The sequence below is a fragment of the Orycteropus afer genome, unplaced genomic scaffold (assembly GCF_000298275.1).
Source record: "Orycteropus afer afer isolate SDZICR_OR568_19922 unplaced genomic scaffold, OryAfe1.0 scaffold00128, whole genome shotgun sequence".
NCBI classification, from domain to species: Eukaryota; Metazoa; Chordata; class Mammalia; order Tubulidentata; family Orycteropodidae; genus Orycteropus; species Orycteropus afer.
Window position 1 is genome coordinate 3,440,912 of NW_006921715.1, and position 8,606 is coordinate 3,449,517.

Here is an 8,606-nt window from a genome sequence, read left to right on the forward strand (position 1 = left end):
AGCTTACCGACTCACCAAAGGCTGTACATGTAGAATTTGGATGCTGAGAAATAATATCCTTACAACAATCATTGGAGTCATTTGTAAAGCTCATATGAGATAAAATGTATCTAAATGCCTTGCCATCTCCAAAGAGCTATTCAAGAGTTCTTTAAAAAAAATAAATAAATAAAATTGATGTCATTGATAATTATATCAATGCAAAAATATTAATATTAATCCAGTTACTATTAATAACACTGGTTAATAGTAACACCAGTTTTAGCTACAACTAGTAATTACAACAGTGCACCAGCCTAGTCTAGTCCATTGGAGCCCAAGTTTCCTAACTGAGATCTACCAAGGTTTGAGTCTAGGTATTAATGGATCATTGATTTATCTTTAGCCTTAAATTCATGTGGATTTGAATGCTACATCTTGAAGCATGAATTTTTATATCTAGCCATACTTTGGATCCATAGTCAACACTCATAGAAGCCACAGTCAAGAAATCAAAGGATGCATTGCATTGGGCAAATCTGCTGCAAATCACCTTTCTAGATGTAAAAAGGCAAAGATTCACTTTGAGGACTAAGTGTCACCTTGCCCAAGCAATAGTACTTCCATTGCCTCATATTCATACAAATAGTGAACAATGAATAAGGAAGAACAAAGAAGACTTGATACAGAACTGGTCAGTGTTTTATTTCATTCTGGTGCACTATGAGTCAGAATGGACTGAAGACACCTACTACAACAACAACGGCATTTCATGTATGTTAGGTAGCATGAGTCTATCCCTAATCCCACGCACAACAGAAGGAAACCCTGCCTGGCCTTACACCATCCTCACAATGGCTGCTCTGCTTGAGCCACTGTCACAGCCACAGTGTGACTTTTTCTTTGAGGGTCTCCTCTTTTTCAGTGTCCTTCACAGATAGGTCCCTCTTGATAGTGAGATAACGTGAGATGAACCTTGCCATCCTTGTTTCTAAGGAGCATTCCAGCTGTACTTCCTCTAAGACACATTTGTTCTTTTGGTGAGCCATTCAAAATTCTTCACCAACATCATAATTCAACTGTATCAGTTACGTCCCCTTGTTCTATTCAAATAACTGCCTCTTGGTCTATGTAGGGGCTTCACATGACCACAATCAAGCACTCTGGAATTTCCATTCTTTGCAATGTTATCCATAATCCACCAGGATCCATGCAGTCAAATGCTTTTGCATAGATGTTCAATGCAGGTAAAGAACTTTCTGGTATTTTCTGCTCTCAGGCAAGATCCAGCTGACATCTGCAGTGATATCCCTCATTCTGCACCCTCTTCTGAACCTGGCTTAAATTTCTGACAATTATTGGTCAGTATTCTGCTGCAACCATTTTGAATTATCTTCAGCAAAAATTTATTTGCATGTGATATTGATGATAATGTGTGGTAATTTCCACATTCTGCTAGATTACATTTCTTTGGAATGGGCACAAATATGGATCTATTCAAGTCAGTTGGCCAGGTAGCTGTCTTCCAAATTTCTTCACATAGACAAGTGAACACTTCCAGGGTTCCACATCTTTGTCATACCATTCTAATTGGTATTTATTCTGTTATTGGAGTCTTGCTCTTCACCAATGACTTCAGTGAAGCTTAACTTCTTCTTTCAATACCTTTGGTTCTTAATCACATCATACTTCCTCAAGTGTTTGAAAATTAAGCAATTCTTGTTATACAATGCTCCTCTGTCTGGGTTCCTGGCTTTTAATCCCCTTTCTCCCGCTCTCCCATCCTGCTGCTTTGGGTGTGCCTGGTTCTCTCTTCTCACCTGGATCCCTGCAGCCAACTGCTCCTCTGTCTGGTTTCCTGGCTTTTAATCACCTTTCTTTATACAGTGAGTCTGTATATTCCTTCTATCTTCTCCTCATGCTTCCTGTATCCTTCAATATTTTGCCTGTGATATCTTTCAGTTTTGCTATTTGGGACTTGATATTTTTCTTCAGTTCTTTCAGCATGAGAAATGCCCACTGTGTTCTTCCCTTTGGTTTTCTAACTCCAAATCTTTGCACATTTCAGTATAATACTTTACTTTACCTTGTTTTCCCAAGCCGCCCTTTGAACTCTTCTATTCAGCTCTCCAACTTCATCACTGATTCCATTAGCTTCAGTTACACTTTGTTCAAGGGCAAGTTCAGAGGCTCTTTTGAAATCCATTTTGGTCTTTTCATTCTTTCCTGTCTTTTTAATGACCTTTCACTTTTTTCACATATGATGTTCTTGATATCATATTGCATGTTTCATGTTGGTCACTAGTGTTTCCAAGTGTCAAATATATTTTTGAGATCATCTCTAAATTCAGGTGGGATATACTCATGGTCATACTTGGCTGTCATGGACTTGTCCTAATTGTCTTCAGCTTCCATATGAACTTGCATATGAGCACTTGATGGTCTGGTCCACAGTTAGCCCCTAGCCTTGTTCTTCCTGATGATATTGGGCTTCTCCATCACCTCTTTCCACAGATGTAGTCAATTTGACTCCTGCATATTCCATCTGGTGAGGAACAAGTGTGTAGTCACTGTTTATGTTGTTGAAGAAAAGTATTTGTAAGAATAAGTTGTTGCTCTTGCATAATTCTATCTCCCATTCTTTGTCATTGTTTCTGTCTCAAAAGCCATATTTTCCAATTCCTGATCCTTCTTTTTTATATCCAACTTTCCCATTCCAATCACCAGTAACTATCAAAGCACCTTGATCAATTTCAAACTGCAGAAGTTGGTAAAAATGTTCAATATCTTTATCTTTGGCATTAGATATTTGTGAGTAAATTTGAATAAAAGTTGTATAAACTGGTCTTCCTTGTAGGCATATGGATATTATGCTGTCTCTGACAGAATTGTACTTCAGTATATATTTTGATTTTGTTGTTGTTCTTTGTTTTTACATTATGAAAGCAACACCATTCCTCTTCAATTAGTCATTCTTGGCATAGTAGACTCTGTGATTGTCTGATTCAAAATGGCCAATATCAGTCCATGTCAGTCACTAATGCCTAGCATATATATCTTTATTTATTCCATTTCATTTTTGATGACTTCCAATTTTCCTAGATTCATACTTCATACATTCCATGTATCAATTATCAATGGTTTTCCTAGATTCATACTTCATACATTCCATGTATCAATTATCAATGAATGTTTGCAGCTGTTTTTTTTCTCATTTTGAGTCATTCATGTCACCAAATGCACTTGCTGGTCCTGTCCTCTTTGCCAAGGATAAGATGTCCATCAAAGCACTTCTTTCTTCATCTTCTCTGAGCCCAAGGACAGTGTGGCTGCTCCGGCTCTGAGTGTAAGTAATGTTTCATAAGTGATTGTCCTTGCCTAACTCTGGGACATAACTGCTGTCATTTTCATGTACCCAGCTGCAGCAAAATTCCTAGCCAGGCAGGGCATGGTCTCAGGGAAGAGAGACAACTTGGGCTTTGGAATCAGTTCCTGGCTCTCCTGTTCTCAGAGAGGTGGCACTGGATGAGCTAGGAGAGCTTTCTGATGCTTGATTTGCTCCCTTTCCCCAGAGGTATTAATCTCTGATTGTGGAAATTGAAGGCCGAGGTGTGATTGTTGCCCACATCGGTCCCAGCTCGTAGTCCAGGTTGGTGCTCGTTGGCTCTTCCGCTCCCCTTCTCAGTCCTGGTGCAGACTCTGCTGCTCAGAGATCTGGAAAGTGCTGAGTCAAAACACTCAGAACACGCTGTTAAAAAAACAAAGCAAACTCATGCCATCAAGTTGATTCAACTCACAGCGACCCCTCCTTGAGCTTCCGAGGCAGTATCTCTATGGAAGTAGGTTACCCAATCTTCCTTCTGAGGAGTGTCTGGTGGGTTTGAGCCCCAAGTCTTCTGCTTAGCAGTCAAATGCCTTAGGCACTACACCATCAGAACATGGTGTAGACTGGAGGAAATGGGAATGGGCAGGAGTTAAGACCTGAGATCTCATCTCTGCACACCCAGAGGGCAGGGATAAGGCAAGCCTCAAAAGATTCCAGAGCTTAGAGTTCCTCATCTAGAAAGAGAACAATACTTGCCCCTCAGGACATTGTTGAGAATGAAATAAGCTTCTGCTGACCAAGAGGTCCCTGCCAGTGCACCATGAAGATGCAAGTTGTTTAGACAATTTCCATTCTTCTCACCCTTCCCTGAAGCTAGTGTTGCAGTGATGATGCTGGAGAGAGTGGAAGAAAAGATGAAAGAGGAGGAAGAGGATGAAGGAAGATGAGTCCTGGCCCTCTTGGAGCTCCTCCCACTTATGAGAACAGATATAAACTCTTGTGACATTGACAATCATCCCAAGGAGGAAGGCATTACTACCATGCCCAATCTTCAATTCCAGAAACAGGCACAGCTTAGTGAAATGCTTTCCAAGGCTGTCCACTGGGAAATGGAATGTGTGCTGACCCTTTGCTTGGCCTCCCACAGCCCTGTGGCATCCTGAGTGGCACTGCTTCTCCAAGACTCCCCACCTTGTTGGGAAGGTCCAGTAGGGACTCCTGGGGTTCATAGCCAATGACACAGAAACTGAGAACATGCCCAGTCCAAATCCTGGGTAATTAGGAGGGCCTGGCCAATGAATCTGTCCTTTTACAGATTGCACTGTGAAGATGAAAACCATTTAACAACCTTCCCCTCTGTGCCTTAAAGAATAGATTTCTTGCTCTCCCAATTTTTCTTTTAGTTCTTGGCTGATGTTTCAAACTGTGATCACTGCAGACAAGCGCAGAATTTACAAGTCAACTTTCTACATCTGAGTGACCAAGGCAGGCAAGGGAAAAAGGAAAGATTTCCACATCCCACTATCATATCCTACTTCCTAACACCCGTGAACACACACCTCCGTTTTGTATTCTCATTTCTGCATCATATTCTCGTCTGAACCTCTCCATCCTTCAAGAACTCTCTAACTGAACCTTTCCTGAGCATATTAGCCATTTCCACATTGCCATCTCCCTATTCCCAGCCTCCTGAATGAGATTCTGTTGATTCAATTCACTCTGGCTCCTGATTCCGCCTCAGGGGATTACAAGAGACTCCTATGGGTTCAGATTCAGAAGTTTGAGTCTCAGTTTTGTCTGCCTCAACTCAGACCCTTTAAGTGACTTTGCTCCAGTCCCTGCTTGAATTGACACATCACTCACCTCACTCTTTATCTTGCTTGTTCACTCCCCAGTGCCTGTATCTCATCCACCCAGGATCTCTGACCTCTGAACTTTGGCTCTTCACCTAAGCTCCTACTACCCACCTCAGTCTCTAGTTGATATCTTGATGTTTGAGGCATGCTTCTGCAGCTTAGCTCCCAACTGATAGATTGGAGGTTCAAATCCACCCAGGAGTACCTTGGAATAAAGGCCTGGTGATCCACTGCCACTACAGCAGCCAGTGGAAACTGTGTGAAGCACAGTTCTACTCTCCCCCCCCCCGGGGATGACCATGAGCTGGAATTAACTTGACGGCAACCAGTCTACTGGTTCCCTAGCTATAAGGCCCATCATAGTTGAAGTGGTACTCGACCACTGATCCTATGCACTTGTAGCAATAGGAGAAAGGAGTCTTCACCTTCCTCTGGCCCCTTTGAATCCCAGAAGCAGAAGCAGCCCCTACTTCCTTTGAGGCTTGGGCTCAAAGCGTAGCTCTCCTCCTTCCTAATCAGCTGCTCATCACCCAGCCCTCCCTCTCTGCCTGTGAGAAACTTCTGGACCTGAGTTTTCTTTTCTGAAAAATGATATTAGCTAAACCACATGATATCTAAGTCCCCGTTGATTTTATTACATTTTTAAGAAGGACTGACTATCTGGAGAATCTTTTCTTTAGATTATCTCAGAAAAGCTCAAGATTCAAAGATTGACCTTTGAGATAAGCCTGGTAAGATCTCTAGAAAATAATGCTCAGGCCCCATTCCTATCAATGGCCTGGACCAAGACCAAGAAAATCTGACCCAATGTATGCATGGCCCAAAGGGAGAGTAACAATGGTAGATTTTATAATACAATTCCAAAAAGGCTGCCAAGAGATTGGAATTACGAGCAAAATGTGAGTAGGTTTTCCTCCTAAAGGAAATGTTACCTGAGGTGAGTCCAAAAGGATATTTTTTTATGAGGAAAATGATGTTATTTAAGCTGTAGCATGGGATATGCTGGAAAGATTTGGGGTCTGTCTTTAAAGATGAAAATAAAACCAAACCAAGCTCACAGCCATCAAGTTGGGCCCAACTCATAGTGACCCCTCCTTGGCTTTCTAAGGCGGTATCTCTATGGAAGTAGATTGCCCAACATCCTTCCGAGGAGTGGCTGGTGGGTTTGAACCTCCAGCCTTCTAATTAGCAGTCAAATGCCTTAGGCACTACGAGAAACTCCAGGCTTCTGACATAACATGGGGTTTCAGGGGCAAGAGGAACCAGATCTGATCCCAAGGTCGTGATCAGGAACCCTGGCACATCCCTGCCAGGCAGACGTCCACTCTCAGCAAGGGACAGTTTGACAACATGCTCTGCTCTGCCTTTGTTCATCAACAAGTGCTCCCTGAGGATCCTCACTGCCAGGCCCTGGGGAGGTGAGGAGACCAGGCAGGGCCCTTTTCTCTCCTGAACTGTGCATTCCAGAGGGAAAGATGCACAAAAATACACAGGGAAGCACATAGTCAGACAGAGCCTCACAGTATACAGGTAAAGGGCTTGTGTCGTCAGTTTAAGGAAACTCTGCTACCAAGAGTGGGAGAACGTGTTTGCCAGCCCATCTGCCCTTGCACTCTGTGGAATGAGATATAAACAGATACCTCAGGTGGGACCATCTGTATCTACATCCCCAAAATCCTGGGTGCATTTCCCCCATCCGTGGCACTTGTGGACACAGCTGTGTCTGTACTGAGGATTTTCCATCCATTGAGAGTGCTTCATAGAGCAGGGCCCAGACTCTGGGCACTTCTGCCTCCCATCAGTAAAACAGAATCAAGGGTACCTGGAGCCCTCAGTGTATGCGAGTGTAGGGAGACCCCAGGGGACTGGGTGGCCCCCATGTCTGATGCTGGAGACCGCTCTTCTTCTGCTTTCTTGGCTGTCTAGGTCCTTTCATCTTCCCTGGGTATCTCTGGCTCTTTTTTGGTTCTACAAAGGGACTCTCATCTACTGGTCATGAAAACCCACCGGAATTGATGTTGTATCTTCAGCCTGTTGGCAAAGAACTTGAAAATCTGCTATTTACAACTTCCCAAGGTCTAGTAAGGGGTAGATCTATTTTTTTCAAATCCAAGATGGCCTAATGCCAACGTCCAACTTTTGCTGGTAACCATAACTACCCTAAGAGCCACCTGCAGTGCTTGTGAGACAGTGCAGCAAGTCTCGAGTCTCGAGTCTCCGTGAGAAGCTGGGGCCTGGCCTCTAGGAATCCGCCCACCAGTGTCAGCAGGCCCCAGGGTGGCCTTTCTGAAGAGGCCTCTGCTCCATCTGGTGGGGTCTGGGAACCTCTGGTCCTATTATCAAATCACCCGCCCAGGTCTCACACCTTGAATTCTCTGGGGAGGTGGGGCTTAAGTAACAACCAAGCTAATGACAAAGTGCTAACCAAAGAGCCGGTAACCTCTTGGTTTCCTCCCTTCCCATGGCCATGGTAATGAAGCCTTACAGGAGCTGGGGCAGTAACAAGACCCAGCTCAGGGTTAGCTAAGAGGTGGTTTGTGGTCAGGCACCCAGCAGATGGATTCAAATTACCTGACTCTAATTTCAAGTAATTGGCAGGCTGGATTCCCCACCAGCTCAGGGGGCCTGGGACAATGTGGCTATGGGAGTGGCATCTTCCCTGGGACAGACCTGGAGGACATTGGAGAGTCTGGCCTCATTGGGGATGCTGCAGGCAGGGAAGGTGGGCAAGAGTTTGGATTCAAGAAGTGGGCTGAGCCTCCAAAGAGTGGGCACGGACTCTCTTGCACAGTTCACCAAAGCCTGGAAACTCATGAAGCACAAGCTGCTCTCAGATAATTCTCCTTCCTGTGTTTTTTGCTTTCTGACTTAATTACCAAATTATGTACATTGCCACATTTGCAAACACAAGCTTAGTCCACTCCTGGGTCTATTTGTACTCATAATAATTGCTGCATTGGCTTAGGGACTGTACAGTCACTGGGGGAGTAATAATACATAATGCTGAGATGACCAGTGTGTGTCATCTCATGTGTGTACTCCAGGTCACACGGCCCTCACGCAAAGCTGGACTCTATTCCTAACCTCAAAGACCTGTCACCTGTCTCTCTATCCCACTGCCTCAGAGGGGCTCCAGTTCTTCATTTCATCTCAACCATGTCAAGGGCTTCCACCCTAGATTTCCCACCCTGAGTCCTTCTCAAGTCTACTCATCACTCAAAAAAGCCAGTCATGTGCCATTCAGGTGCCTTTCATGCGTCCATCCATGGAAATGGATATCCCCAAGGCTGCACTCCTCCAGTGCCTGGGTTGTTCCTGGCCCACACCAGGCACTCAGTGACATGTGCTGTGAGAATCACTGGATTAACCTGTCATGATCAGAGAGGTTCCTCCGGCTTGTCCCCAATCTGCCCAAGAAGACAAAAGGATGGACAGGTCCATGCACA